The sequence below is a fragment of the Lissotriton vulgaris genome, unplaced genomic scaffold (genome assembly GCF_964263255.1).
Source record: "Lissotriton vulgaris unplaced genomic scaffold, aLisVul1.2 SCAFFOLD_1250, whole genome shotgun sequence".
Lineage (NCBI taxonomy): Eukaryota > Metazoa > Chordata > Amphibia > Caudata > Salamandridae > Lissotriton > Lissotriton vulgaris.
Genome location: NW_028252533.1, coordinates 667838 through 683384, shown reverse-complemented (window position 1 = coordinate 683384; position 15547 = coordinate 667838).

Genomic DNA, 15547 nt, shown 5'->3' with positions numbered 1-15547 from the left:
GGTGTGGGGAAAATTTATCCCAATCACACTGTGTATGGTACAGAGCAGGCTCAAGAGCCTTAGCCCACTCTTCTTCAAAATTCAGCACATGCTCTTTCGAGACTGTGTGCGCAAAACTAGGGAGGATTACCTCCTCCCCTCTCTGAGCTGCGAGCACAAAAGGTGGGGGCCAGTCAGCCTCCACTAACAAAATGTCATAGGTAGTCATAAGATTTTCCCCAAATACCCCTTTGATGGTACGCTGTATGTCACCTTCAATGAAAAGGACTATGTTAAAAAGTCTATCAGGGGGAGCTACTCCAGTATCAGCTGTCTCCACAACAACATATTGGTCAGTTGCTGTCACCTTCAGTAGTGGACGCAGGACCTCTCGCAATATGGTAATCTCCGCTGCACTGTCCAGCAAGGTCAGAGCCCATGTCTGATTCCGAAGCTGAGTTCTCACTATCTGTGGCATATCTCGCTGTTAAAGCGGCAACTTTCTTTTTCTGAAACCGGGGTCTCTTCGGTGTCGAATCGTCCTGCTTGCCTTTACTGTCTTTTGGGTGGTGCTGGTCGCGTCCCTGCTTGCCACCCCGACCTCTGCCGCCTCCTTCACCAGCGGTCGATGAGGCCGATGAGTCCTGAAAAGAACAAGGAGAGTGTTGTTCAGAAACTTGAAAACGATCAGGTGATTTTATCTTCGTGCGATCGCGCAAGTCATGAATACGTTCTGTAGGCGCAGGCACTGGAGATGCAGGACGAGACTCCTGTTTCTGTTGCTGTTGTTTACCCTGTTTCTGTTTTTTCGGCCAATTTTGCTTTTTAGCCTTGGGCTGTTCGTCAGTCTCTGACTTCGGCCCTTGGGGTTGCTTTTTCTCTTTAGTGGAAAATGGCTTGACACCCAAACTATTGCGGCCCACGGTCTTATAAGCTGCCACAATAATTGTTGGTAACTGTCGGGGCTTATCGGCATCGGGCACCACCTGCAAAGCATTAGACACCTGAAAGCTCACAGCATCTCCCTTGACATTCGCAAGAACGAGATCGGAAACTACGTCAAAACTGCCGCAGAGGCGCATATCCAATTAAACCGCTGCCTCAGGTCCGTGCTCATCTTGAACACGCTTAACGACCGTCGGAAGGACAGTCATTGACGGTGTGCCGAAGCACCTCGTATATACTGCCGCAAAGATCTTACCCCATGACTCACAGTCACCAGCTTCTGGGATCAAGTCTTTAGGCATGCTAATTGGCAGAACCCTGGGTTTTTCACCAGGAGTCGTGTTAGGAAATACCGCTTCCAACGGGTCAAACTTCTCGGCAAGCCAGAAAGGAAAGTCATCCTTATTCTGGGGGCGCTTGCCCATCCCAGCGTTGACCACCACAGGTCTAAGTTTCATTCCGCCCTGTCCGGCTGGAAGCGCCGCACCACCTGTGGCCCCGCCCGGGAGATTGCGGGTAATGTATTGCACTAACGACCTAATTACATTAATTGTGACTGTATGCACCAGCCACAAATCAGCAACGGCAACTGCTCCATGTTGAGGATGCGATGTAAATCCAGCCAAAACAGGCCATGTAGCGCCTGGAATGGACAAAGGACATAACCTCGGTGCAGTCAAGGAGTGGGGTAGAACGCCATTAAACCAAACTCGGTGCTGCCAGGCGTTAATCGGAACCTCCTCTGTCCTATACAAAGCATATTCTTGTGGCACAGCCGTGGGAGTGTACGTGTCGAACACATTAGTATTTGCATTCACAGCCAGGAAGGTCACCCACAAATAACAAAAATTGTATGGGTAAGCTACTTCCGCACTCACTACCATAATCACAGCCATGCTGTAGTGTAGTTCCAATATTCCCAATAGGCGCTGCGCATTGGAATAACATAAGCAATAGTTTAGACATAGGACTGAAGTCGACTTGGTCTCTATTGAGTATGTTAGACTTAATTGTGAATGGCAGCTAGCTCAGAGGTCACTAGAAACTTTCTCGAATAAACAAGAAGGGATTAGTTTCTGACAACCATATAACATGACAACTTTGTTCCCCAAGAATAAGAAATATATCTTCAGAGTCGCAGAAACAATAGATGGCTATTTCACTCAGTCAATCGTGCATGCTCAGTTTCACCAGAAGTGCAGAGAAATAGAGAGACGGGCGTTTTCAATAAAAAGGTTATTTATTAAGCAGTCTTCTTTCTCATTCAAGAGAAGTTAATTGCAACAATCGTAATACTTGCTATGAAGTAAAGTGTGTACAGTAAAATGAGTATTATGAAATAATACTGTAAAAGCATTTATATGGTTTCTAAGCCATAAGATACTTAAAATAGATAAAATACATACAATGATGACTAAAAGTACTCAACTGGTGCATCTAAAATACGCCTACCACGGTGTACCTAATACGTGTGGTAAAAGTAAGACACAGCACCTATAATACCTGACTTTCAACAACACCGTTCACAGTTCGATTCCATAGTCATCAGCATCTTAGCCCACCACTATCCCACTGTAAGTAATACCTTGCTTAATCTTCCCAACGCCCCAAGTGCCACCACACCTTTCCGAGGGTAGGTTTGCGATTGACAAATGCTAGCCTTTTTTTAATTAAGAAGCATAATAATGACAAATATTAATCAGTTTTTTTTCTTCTAATGTTAACAATATTTTGTTATGTCTTCTATTTAGATGTTTTTAATCATGAAAATGCTAAGAACACTGTTTACGAGTAGCACTTTTTAAACTCTCCAACGTAGATAATAATGACCTTATACGTGTTACTATGGAAATCGAAACCTTTACAGCCTCTCAGTTTGTAACTTTTCCCAACACGTGCAGAAGTAAAACAGCACGTGTAAACTGTAAAACATGACCTCTAAATAGGCGGACTCACATCTTCCTTCCGTAGACTAGTAAACAACCAAAAACTATATAAACCACACCTACTGTGCAATTAGTTTCGTTTTCGCAAGTTACTTCTGAGTCACCAATCTGAGATGCAGGTTCCGTTTTCTAGCATCGGATTCTATTTTTGCGTCAACAAACATATTCCGGAGTTGTAAGTTGTTTCAATATGGCATAGGCATAGTACTTAGTTATAATTTGTGGCTATTTATCAATATTTAGGTTTAAAGTATTTTATTCTGCACAACATACAAAAACAAACATTCACAAGCATGGAGTATCTTTTTTTTTTTTTTTTTTTTGGAAGACCTTTATTTATAGCAGATTGTACACAAAGCCCAACAAAACGCCCGAAGGCTCACATATACAGTACATAGCAATATGGCAGTGCGCAAAGGATTAATTACAGAGGTACTGAGGCCTAATTTCAAATTTTAGTTCGTAAGGATAAACGATGTCAGGATGTCTTAGGTCAGCACATTGGTTCCGGCGTATAAGGATCAGGAGAGACAAGTACACAATTCACTAATATTACCAGAACCACGACTATCCACATTGAAGAAAAACGTCTAAATAGTCAATTCTACACACCATTCAATCTGCAATAAACAGGAAGTCGATTTACCCTAAAGCCCATAAGAAAAGGAAAGAAAAAGAATAGAAGGCCCATAGAACAAAAAAGAAAAAACAAAAGCCCCCTTCCACCCCCCACCCTGCACCCCTGCAGCTGGCTATGGCCTACCCCCCCCATAGCAGTGTGCCTGTCGCCCCACAAAAAGGAGTCCCGAAATATATGGAGTATCTTGTTAGTGCGGACAAGGCCGCACCCCGCGAGGATTTATCAGGTGCAGTTCGTGTGTGCCAGTCCATCACAGCAGTGAGTGATATGCATTGTCGTAGCATGAAGTGACATTTCCATTGCAAACACCCCCCCAAAAACCCCCCAACTTCCCAACTCCCGGTTCCCCGTCTCCCCCCCCCTCCCTTCGTCCAGTGCACAGACCCTTTCAAAGTCCTTCACCAAAGAACCCTCCTACAGGGGAAGTGAGTCTCCCATCAAGTCAAGGGGCTGGCGCCGCTGGGCTCGTGAGACGCAAAAGACGGAGGTATTTAGGACAAGTAAGTTCTATGAATTCTGTAAGCAGCAAGGAGTGAAATGGTTGCCAAATCTCAATTAATTGCTCTATATCCCCCGCTACTGTGAGTGACAATTTCTCCATGCCCAGCACGTGCCATAATCTATGGAGCCAGCCCGTGATAGAGGGTGTTGTGGTGGTGCGCCAATGTATCAGGATGTTTTGGACCGCGATCCTAGTGCAATGGCTATTTGCCTACCCCTGCGGGATCTGAATGGGTACATCAGTCCATTCGGGAGCCCTAACAGGGTGTACGCGGGAAAGCGTGGTAATTCAATGCCAAAATGGGAGCCAATTTCGTCTAGCACCTCCCTCCAATAGGATTCTAAAAGCGGACATTCCCATGGAATGTGTGTCAGTGTGCCCCGGTGCCAGCACCCTCTCCAACAGGTCCCCTCCTTGCTACGGTCCAGTTCGTGAACCCGCTCCGGCGTATAGTACCAGTAGGTGGAGACCTTAGTTAGTGTGTCAGTGAGGCCCATGTGGTACGCCGAGTGCCTTGCCCTATAGGATATCTGCTCCCACTCTTTAGGACTCAGTGTCCTACCCAACTCCCATTGCCAGCGTTCTCTCCCCGGATTATAGCGGTGTGTAGAAGGTGGTTGCAACAGCCTATAAAGATCCGTGACCAATTTCGAGTCCGATGTGCGCGTCAGAAGCCATTTTTCGTATGGGAGGAGTTGTCTATCGGCCGTCTCCCGCACCTGTGGTTGCAGAGCCCAGTGGCGAGCCTGCACGTAGCGGTGCCTCTCGGCTTCAGGGAGTGCAAACTCCTGGCGAAATTACGGGAAGGCGACGACCCCCTTCGGGCCATACATGTGACAGAGGGCTCTACGCCCCGCCTGCCTCCAGTGTGCGAAGGCTCCCCTTTCCATCCCCGGGGTAAAGTCTGGGTTATCCACCAACGGTGTGAGTGGTGATGGGAACGAGGTGAGGCCATACCCGAGGTTGGTAGCGTCCCAGACCCGCAGGGGCACCCTTGTAACAAAGGAGGCGTACAGATTCTTGGGCCGGTGAGGCCGGCGCAAAAATGGGATTTCTTGTAGGGGCCGGCCCGCCACCGCCTGATCCTGGAGGAGCCAGTGCTTATCTGACTCCCACCTACTCCATTCCACTAGATAGCGCAACTGTGCTGCTTGGAAGTAAATGTAAATGTGGGATATTTGTAAAGCGCACTGTTACTCTAACCGAGTGTCCTGGCGCTGTGGACCGCTGGGGAACCCGTCCTGGTTTTCCCTGTGAGATGGTCCCTTACTGGGTATCTCCAGGGTGAAACCAGGCATCCCTGGCGTCTGTGGGGGGCCGTTGTAGAGATGAGGCAAGCTTAATGCCCAGAGTTACCGAGTGTGTTCCCAGGTTAGAGTAGGCACTGAGGCGAGAATTATCGAGTCCGTTGACCACTGGTCCACGACCCTGCCGCGTCGGGAATTGAACCCTGGTCCCAGGCCGTTCTCTGCTTACAGGTCTGCCGCCTCTAACCAGTGAGCCACACCTCTCCAGTACTTACGAAGGTCCGGTATTCCCAGTCCTCCCGTCTCTGGGGCTAACATTGAGAGAGCCCTGCGCATTCTGGGTTTTTTGCCTTGCCAGATAAAACGCGAGAGGTCCGCCTGTAGTTGCGGGATCCACCCGGCTGGCGGCTTGAGCGGTAGGGCCCGGAACAGGTAAAGCACCTGGGGTAGGACCGTCATTTTGACGGCGGCTATCCTGCCTAACCAGGAGAGAGTACCGCGATTCCATCGTCCCAATTCCTCTCTGATCTTTGTGCCTATGGCTGTGTAGTTAGCCGACACCATGGCCGGTAAGGTGGGGGCCAGCTGGATCCCCAGGTAGGGCACCACCTCAGAGGACCAAAGCATGGGGAATTGGTTTTGTAAGTAGGTCCTAGTGGCCGGCTCAAGGGAGATATACAGAGCAACCGACTTTCCCATGTTCATTTTAAAACCAGCGACCGCACCGAAAGAGACCAGCTCCTCGATGCAGGACGGCAGAGCCGTCCGGGGTTCATCAAGCGATAAAATGACATAGTCCGGGTAAATGCTTATAGCGTGCGTGAAGCCTCCCATCCGCACCCCCGTCACCGCCGGATTGTCACGCACCCGTTGGGTGAACGGTTCACTGTAAAGGGCAAAGAGCAGGGGCGAGAGCGGGCATCCCTGCCTGGTACCTCTCTCGATGTTAAAGCTCCTGGAAGTATAACCATTCACACGAACCACAGCAGTTGGCAGCCTGTAGCAATTAAGGATCATGGAGCGAAACTTATCTCCTATGCCTGCCTTCATCAGGATCTGTTCTAGATAAGGCCAGTGCACCCGGTCGAACGCCTTCTCTGCGTCCACCGCCAGCATCATTCGTTCCCCTGGGATCCGTGAGGCCTTCTCTAACAGGTGGATGATCCGCTTGGTGTTGTCGACCGTCTGCCTCCCTGGGACAAAACCGGCCTGATCTGGGTCTATAAGACCGGGTATGTGAGGGGCTAGTCGGGCTGCCAGGATCCCCGTGTATAATTTTAAATCCACATTCAGAAGGGATATCGGTCTGTAAGATCCGCAGTGCTTCCGGTCCTTCCCGGGTTTGGGGAAGCCCGCAGAAGGTCAGGCGGAATGGCCCCTGAGTCAGCGAATGAGTTAAAAAGGCGAGTGAGGATTGGGGCTAGTGAAGTGCAGAACGTTTTGTAAAAAAGCAAGGTGTATCCATCCGGTCCCGGCGCTTTGCCATGTTTAAGCCTGGCGATGGCAGAGATCACCTCCTCTATCCGGATATCCCGATTTAAGTGCTCCACCTGCAAGGGATCCAGGGAGGGCAGGGTGACCGAGTCCAGGTATGTGGACATAGCCGACTCATCCGGTGGCTCACCAGCATAGAGGTCTGCGTAGAACCTACGGAATACGTCCGCTATGTGGGCGTCTTCCGTCACCACCGCCCCTGTGGGGTCAGAGATCTCCTTCACCAGCTGACTCTGGCGTGCTGCTTTGAGCCTGTTGGCCAGCAGTCTGCCACAACGGTCCCCCCCTGTATAATAGGTATGTCGCAGCCGGAGTGCCGCATATTCGGCGCTGTCCAAGTCCAGGGCCGCCAGGAGCTTCCTCGCCTCCTTAAGCTGCCGCCAAATTCTGGGGGCCCCTGTCCTGCGGTGCATCTGTTCAAGCTCGCGACCCGCTCGGTGAGTTCTTCCCTCTTGGGCTGTCGCTCTTTATTTTCAGCCGAGGAGATCGGGGGGCTAGCTGCCAGCGGCAGACACATAGTGGCATAGACCGGGGCGTGATCCGATTGAGTTAACATTCCCATGTCCAACCCCGAGACCAATGCCTGCACTGGAGACGTGACCAGGAGGTGATCCAGCCTCGAATATGTTTTGTGTGCGTGGGAATAATACGAATATCCCCTGTCTGTGGGATGCATGTGTCGCCAAAGATCAAGTAAGTCTACCTCCGACAGCTGTGCCCTACATCCGGGGGAAAACTCCCCGACCTGCGGGGAGCGTTGCGCCAACCTGTCCATGGCTGAATCAAAAACCATATTAAAATCTCCACCGAGAATAATGTGTCTATCTTGCGAGGCTGTAACATCTACAATCGCCGATTGCAGGAATCGTTCCTGCCGTTCATTAGGGCTATACAGGGACCCGATCGTGAAAGTAATACCTCCAATCCTAAACCGGTATGCTAACAGTCGATCTTTCTGTTCCGTGAGTTTGTGAAGGATATCCCGTTTAAAGTGTCTGGCGACCAGTATCGCCACCCCCGCCATCTTAGTGGTACTAGAAGAAAAGAACTGTGACGGGAACTTATGTGAGTGCAGCCTGTGTGTGTCCTGTGGCAGCAGGTGTGTCTCCTGAAGGAGACATATGTCTGCACGCGTGTTCTCCAGGAGAGACAGCACTGCCCGCCGCTTGACCGGGTTGTTCAGACCCCTGACATTCAGAGTCACCACCTTAAAAGTGTCAGGAAGCATAGAGGAAGGTGTAGGTGAAAGCGTTAAGGCCCCGCTCGGGCAAGGCAAGGTGCATGAGCACCCATAAAGCTACCTGAAGCTGCAAGGCATAGAAGAAAGTGTAAGCGAGCGCAGAGCTTCCCCGTCCGAGCAAACTAAGTTGTATTAATGATGCCAAGGCAGCCAGTAACTGCGCGGTGCACTGGACAACCCACCACCCCTTCCCAACTCCCGGATCCCCACCCTGAACTCCCAATCCCCAACTTCCCAACCAACCCTCCCCACTCCAAACCCGGAAACCAACCCCACCCACCCTCCCCCCCTCCATCCCAGCTCCCCAACTGTCCCCAGACCTCCATTGTCCCAGTCCGGTCCTCAGAGGACAAGTCTGTGGAAAGTTATAGAAGTGGACATCCAGCCACTGCACTCCCATCCGCCGCGCCCCCTCCCCCGGACCTCCAAACCTGCAATGTTGAAAAGCTGTGTCGATCTCCCCGCAGAGTTCTCTCAAGCCGCCAGTGCAAGAGCACCAGCCGCCAGATCTCTGGCCGTCTCCGGCACCGCCATCTTAGGCCGTAAGTGCAACCTCACTCGGGGCTGCGTCCCCGGCCGCCTCTCGCTGTGCCCCTTCCATGCCAGCTCTGATAGTGGGCGAGTCTGGTCTAGCCGAGGAGGCCGACGATCGATGATCAGGGACTCTCTGCCAGCCTTCTCTGGTAGCCCGCCTACGGCATGGCGTGTGCGCTTCTTCATCTGTCGCTGTGATCCCTAGTACCTCGCAAGTGTCCTGAAGGGACAGAAGTTGATGCAGGACGCCATTCCACCTAAAGATGAGTCGAAAAGGGTGACCCCAGGAGTACTGCATCCCATGCGACCGCAAAAAGTCTGTAGCGATTTTGAATGTTCTTTGTTTTTGAAGTGTGATCGTCGACAAGTCCTGATAGAGAGCCACCGGATGCCCCCGGAATTGCAGTGACTGCTGTTTCCGTGCCTCACGAAGGATTCGCTCCTTGAGCGGAAAGTCAGGTAGGAAGGCCAGTATATCAGGCGGGGGCGCTGAGGTCCGGCGTGTCGCGCCCATTCTGTGTGCTCTGTCTATTCGTATAGGGAAGTCCTCCGGCTCACCGAGTATCTCCCTGAATAAGCCTTGCAGATATCCAGCAATATCCTCCCCTTCCTCCCTGTATGGCACTCCCCGAACTCGGATGTTGTTCCGGCGGGACCGGTTCTCAAGGTCCTCATTGTGCGCTTGGAGGTCTAGCTGTTGTTCCCTCAGGCATAGCACCTCTTGCTGCAATTGTCCAATCTCTTCATCCCTGGAAGGCCCTGATCCTTCCATGGTGGCAACCCGTTCACCTAGGCTATCGACCTCTCTCCGCACTTCCCGAACTTCTCCGGCCACTTCCTATTTTAGCGTCTGAAAATCCTCCCCTAGGGAACTGAAAAGCGATTCTAGGAAGGACCTAGTGACCGGTGGCTCTCTGTCTCCTGCTTCCAACGATCTTCTCGAAGGGCCAGGGGATTGTTGCCCTTTATCTTGTTTCGCTGCCCCCCTGCTCATCATCTCTGGCAATGTCCGGTCCCCTTTCTTGTTCCCTCTGTTATTGGCCATCGCAGACGTGGGCACCTCACAGGCCAGTTCCGTCCGTTCTCTGGATGTTTTCGGCAGCCAGGAGTGCGTAGGGGTAATGTCTAACTTCGGCGACCCCCGATCAATCGGTCAGTGGCCCTTTCCTGGTGCACGAGGGGGGGGGGAAAGCGGACCCAGTCGCTCTTTCCTGGTGCCTCGACCCCTCGGTCGCCGATGTCCTGGAGCGGGGAGCCCGCCGACAGCGGCACCCCGCAGCCCCCGTAGTCCTGCCAAGCCTGCTGAGGTGTACTATGGCTCGTCGTAAATCACGGTGCATGCAGGCCGCCCACGTGGTCTCCCACCGGACACTCTCTTCTCATGGCAATCCCGATCACAGGGCTACCGCACCCTCTGGTGCTGTGCAACCGTGCCCCTTGAGCTCCCCTCGCTGGTGCCGACCTCTCACCTGCCTTCTTCCAGCAGCCGTGACCGCATGTGTGCAGTGGTCTGCCCGCTTCAGGTATAGGCCGCGTCCCCGGCCTCGCGTATCCGCCTCCCGTTGGCCGTTTCTCCAATGCTGCCGCGGGGCCCCTTCTGCCACACCCTGGGTCCAGGAACCTGTCCGAGGCCTCACCAGCACTTCGCCTGCGGCATCGGGATGAGCGTCGCACTTCGGCCCATCGCGGCCGGGGTCTCCAGTTTTCCCAGTCCGCTTCCGGCCTCTCTTCTGCCCGGCTCCCGGCTCCGTTCGGCCGCTAACACACCGTGTGCTGTCGGCGGCGCCTCACCACCGTACCTCCCTGCGGCCAGGCCATCCGCGTGGGGCCCCACAGGCGCTGCCGGGTGTCGCCGTGTGGGCCGGCCTCCCCCTCGGCCGTGTCTCAGTGGAGCCGAACGACCATGTCGGGGATTGATCGGGGCCTTCACTACTTTCAGTACTCTTCAGGCCTTTGCTGTCCCGGGGGGTCCGCGCCCTTCCAGCTGCCCCGCCGCCACCAGCCCGGCACCTCTATGGCGGCTATGACTGGCGCCGCGATCTCCCAGTCCGGTACGATGAATTTGCCCGCTCCGCCTCTAGGCGCGTCCCCCCCCTCGCGTACCAGCTCTACGCCTGCCGGTGAGGACCTGCAACGCCGCCGGGCCCTTCCAGCCGCTTCGTTGTTTTTTGACTCCTCGCCCCTTCCTATGGCTCCGCGGAGGCCTCCAAGCTCAGTCCACCGGACCGCTATTCAATTCTTATCGCGGAACCGCTGTCTAGCGTCCCGGCAGGCTCCGGGTTTCCGGCCTTCCTCGCCCTCGGTGTCGGCACCGGCCCGTGCCGCGGAGCTCTTCTGTGGGGCTCGCCGAGGTTGCTGTGGGCTCACAGTGGATCACCAGGATTACCGCAGCCCCCGCTGTCCGATTGAAGCCGCTCGGGGGGAGATCGGCGTCAGAACGGGGCTCAGGGGCCCAGGTTTCCGGGGAGCTCGCAGAGAGTGCGACCGCTCACCTCGCCATCTTGGCCACGCCCCTCCTATTTATCAATATTTAAACATTTATATGTAGAAAAAAATTTTATTGCATGTTTTTCACTTTTTCTCTGTAACGTCAGCAGCTTGTTTTTAGAAACAGATAGATTATAACAAACATTGCTCCTTTTCTGGCTCTTTTCACCTTATGCATAATGAGTTTTTATGTTATAATATTGACACTGTACTTAGATTGAGAGGTGTTTGGTGACCCATCGACGCAAACCCTAAACATTTACAATCAACATCACCAACTTCCACTTCCTATTGTGTTTTCCCCTAGATATCACATACTATTAATATGTATATTATAACATTAACAGTCTTTGTGATCTTAGTGGACTTCACGATCCGTCGTCACAAAGAGTAACGCTAAGTAAGCAACGATACCAGCTTGCGGTTTTCAGTCTATTTTCCCCTTGTGATCATGTGCTGTGAGAATATATACATATTATTATTCTCACTGTCATGATCTCAGAGGAGTTTATGACCCGTCACCACGAAGATCAAACTTTTTCACCTCCCGGAGAAAAGAAGTTCAGTAAATAATTACCGCTCGAAAGTATTTCATTATGGATGTTCTGTTAAATACATAATTTTATTTTCCTTTTCTTTTTACTGTAACAATGGTATCAATCGTTATATTATAATAGATTGTCCTATTGCTACAGAAGAGGAATGAGAGATTTTTCAGCGCCATCTATAAAATAACTTTCAAATATTCAAAAGTACTTGATCAGATATTTTTTCCAAGAAACATATTTTAAGAAACCGCAAAACAAATAAATATAGCTATCATGCATTCTTTGTTACTTTAAATATTTAATAAACCCTACATTTCTGAATGTTATTTTCTCATTTCTATTCTTATTTGCAGTTCCTATTCACCTTCTCCCTAAAGAATATATAGGACTTGTACTTTATATTATAAGAGTACCATCCTATATATTCTTTAGTGAGTATGTGATATAGTAGCGGAACAGTCTGCAACCTCTAAGCACTACAACAGCACATTCCTGAATTGTACAGAATACAAATTTGAAAAATAATAATGCATGCATTTCTATGTAATATGAAATCATTTGTATTTAACAGTTTTTTACTTGTTCACTTGATCTGAGGTAATGTAGTGCGGGAGTGTTTGTTCTAGCACTTCTATTCTACTTTATATAAAAGTAACTGATGCCCTCTTACATCAACAAGAATGTGGGGCAACAATTTTACAAACTGTAGCACAAAAAAGAAGGATATAGCCACGCTTAACTGATATTTTTATGAAATTTCATTTTTAATTGTCACCCCTTTCGTACATACAGCGACAGTTTCTGAAGAAAGTTTATTTGTATTTGCTTAATAAAAACTGTTTCAAACCTAGACTGATTTTTTTGTGGCGCAACCACACCTCCTCATCTGGAAAGTAAACACCACATTATAAGTAAATAGTACTCCTAAGAAGTATGTCATCTACAAACTTGATTAAAAAAAACAGCGCAAGACACTGTCATTTTTCCGCCGTGATTTATACACCACACAGCAATTATATAAATGGCCCTTGAAACATATAACAAGCACTGGCGTTGCCAATAGGTCTCGCATTAGAAAAGTTTGAGCTATTGGTCTTGTAAATGACAATTTTTTTTTATTTATGTGTTGGTTTTGAAAATAGCTAAATTAATAGCTTTGTCATTTACAATGCCAATAGTTTTAACTTTCGCAAACGTGACACCTATAGTATTTGTAATGCAACATGTTTGTATTTTCGTGACTTAGATGTATTGATATTACAAATTACAATGGCTTTTAATTGTTTTAAATAATTAATACTTAAATAAAAGTGATTTTAATTTATAATGGCAATAGCTTAAACTTTTGTAAATAACTTTTGTGAAGATTATGTTCAGTGTATTTTATTGTGACGAAAATCCAAGAACAGAAGTGAAATATTAACATCTTTTTGTGACATTTGTAATAAAGCTTAAACATTGAGAGAACATATTTAAACCAGTTGTTGTTGAATGGTTGCGCAGATTGATGCTGGGGTGGTGCTGAGGGGTGCTGTCGTGGTGCTGAGTGGTGCGGTGGTGATGCTGAGTGATACTGGGATGGTGCTGAGTGATGCTGAGGTGGTGCTGAGTGGTGCTGAGGTGGTGCTGAGTGGTGCTGCTGAGTGGTGCTGTGGTGCTGCTGAGTGGTGCTGTGGTGGTGCTGTGGTGCTGCTGTGGTGGTGCTGTGGTGGTTCTGAGTGATAATGATTGATGAGTGATAATGTGGTGGTGCTGAGTGGCGCTGCTGAGTGATGCTGTGGTGGCGCTGCTGAGTGATGCTGTGGTGGTGCTGCTGAGTGATGCTGTGGTGGTGCTGAGTGGTGCTGTGGTGGTGCTGAGTGGTGCTGCTGAGTGGTGCTGTGGTGGTGCTGAGTGGTGCTGTGGTGGAGCTGTGGTGGAGCTGAGTGGTGCTGCTGAGTGGTGCTGCTGAGTGGTGCTGTAGTGGTGCTGAGTGGTGCTGTGGTGGTGCTGAGTGGTGCTGTGGTGGTGCTGGGTGATAATGTGGTGGTGCTGAGTGATAATGTGGTGGTGCTGAGGGGGTGAGATTGTGTGTGAGGGTGAGAGGGTGAGTGAGGGTGTGTGAGGGTGGGGGGGTGTGAGGGTAAGGGTGAGGGAGGGTGAGGGTGTGTGAGAGTGGGGTGTGTGAGGGTGAGTGAGGGTGTGTGGGTGAGTGAGGGGGTGTGGGGGTGTGAGGGTGAGGGGGGTGAGGGTGAGTGAGTATATGTGAGGGTGAGTGAGGGGGTGTGAGGGTGAGGGTAAGGGTGAGGGGGTATGAAGTTCATAGAACAATCTCCCCTGCAGCATTGTACATATCAATTAATAATAGTGTCTGGCAATGGTTATCCTACACCCATGATGGAGAAGGAAATGGAGCATCCCGTATGTAGAAGAAAAGCGAGCGGAAACCAGAGAAAGAAAGTGACTGGCTCTCCTTGGAAAGAATGAACGCGGGAGATGAGGCGAATGCGTCACAATGTTAGAAGACATAACACCACATCACTGGTTAGGCAGCTGATTCTAGTACAGAGTCTGCCAAGAATAGGATTATACATTTCGATTTCGGGTACCTGAAGATGCACCAGAGCTGCTGATAACCAGCCATGCCCTACAGGGGGAGCCAGCGAGTGGGAGGGAGGGCCTGATCTTTTGGAATGTGTATGTGCTAAGATCGGAGTTGAAGGGATACGATAGCGATGAAGGCGGAAAAAAAGGAGTTGGGAGGGTATAGAGAGAGAGTTAGCCGGTGCCAGGGTGTAGTGAAAACGAACAGGCAGCTGTTCCTCTGCACAGGGCATCTGGATGCTCATCTTCATAACCACAATGGAGTGAGTCAGCCAGTCCCACCACACCGGAGTAGTGTACAATATAATCATGATAAACTCTGTGTCACAAAATTAAGCACCCGGGCTCTCCTTGTAATGAGCTAATCATGATAAACTCTGTCACAAAATTAAGCACCGGGCTCTCCTATAAGGAGCTGCATTCATACTATAGCCAGGTGTTTATTATAATGTTCTGTAATGAAGGAAAACACAAAACTATTAGTATTTAATGAACTAATCAGGGGGCATGAAAGTGGCGCTGATTCTGAACAAATAAATGCAAGCTCAAAGTGAAAGCTGCACCCTAAATAAATAAATAAAGGCACACTGCCATGAACTGTGTTAGTGGTGTTCACCTCTGCTACTCCTTTACATTAGAATTGAAAGATGTTCAGTGGAGTTACATTTTAAGTCAAAGTGTTGCCGTGCAAACTCGGGAGCTAAGAGGGAATGGTGCGTGGTGGTTCAAGCTGGTTGCATAGTACTTACTCAAAACTAAAGTCTGCAAAATAAACCAGCAGGCAAAGAACAACAAGGGAGGAAGGGTGACGAGACGCATGGGGAGCAGCAGCCTTTGATGTGCCGTCCGGCCATGCAGTGAATAATTAGGGGAGGAGAAATGCCGGCCTGAGGCCGAGCGCAAAGCAACAGATGGCTGTGGGGTATGACAAAAGGAGAGAAAGCCTGTGAGCTTATGAAGCTACAAGCACTACACGATTCATAGCACTGCCCATGACTCAACACCAACCCCGTTAGCTCTATGGTCTCTACACCCCATCTTAATATTATGGCCAAATACCAGTTATGTTGCCGTGCCATTTTATAGCCTATTTCTAATCCATATCACTTCATAGGCATATTCCCAATCTACTAGCACAAATCGTTCCCCTGTGGTTAAATACATTTCCAAAGTCTGAAAAGCGCCCTAGAGCTGAGTCCTAAACTCGGTAATTACTGCGTCCATCTCCACAGTGAACATCAATAAACTAATGTCAAATTCTGAACAAACAGCCTCCCCGTGAGAGAAACCTGTCGCTAGACTAACAGCAATCTATTCCCAAGGTACACCCCACGGACAAAACGACAAAGTCTCAGGCATCAGCTACGGCGAGCTCACCTCCTCTGTTTAAATGTACCCTCGT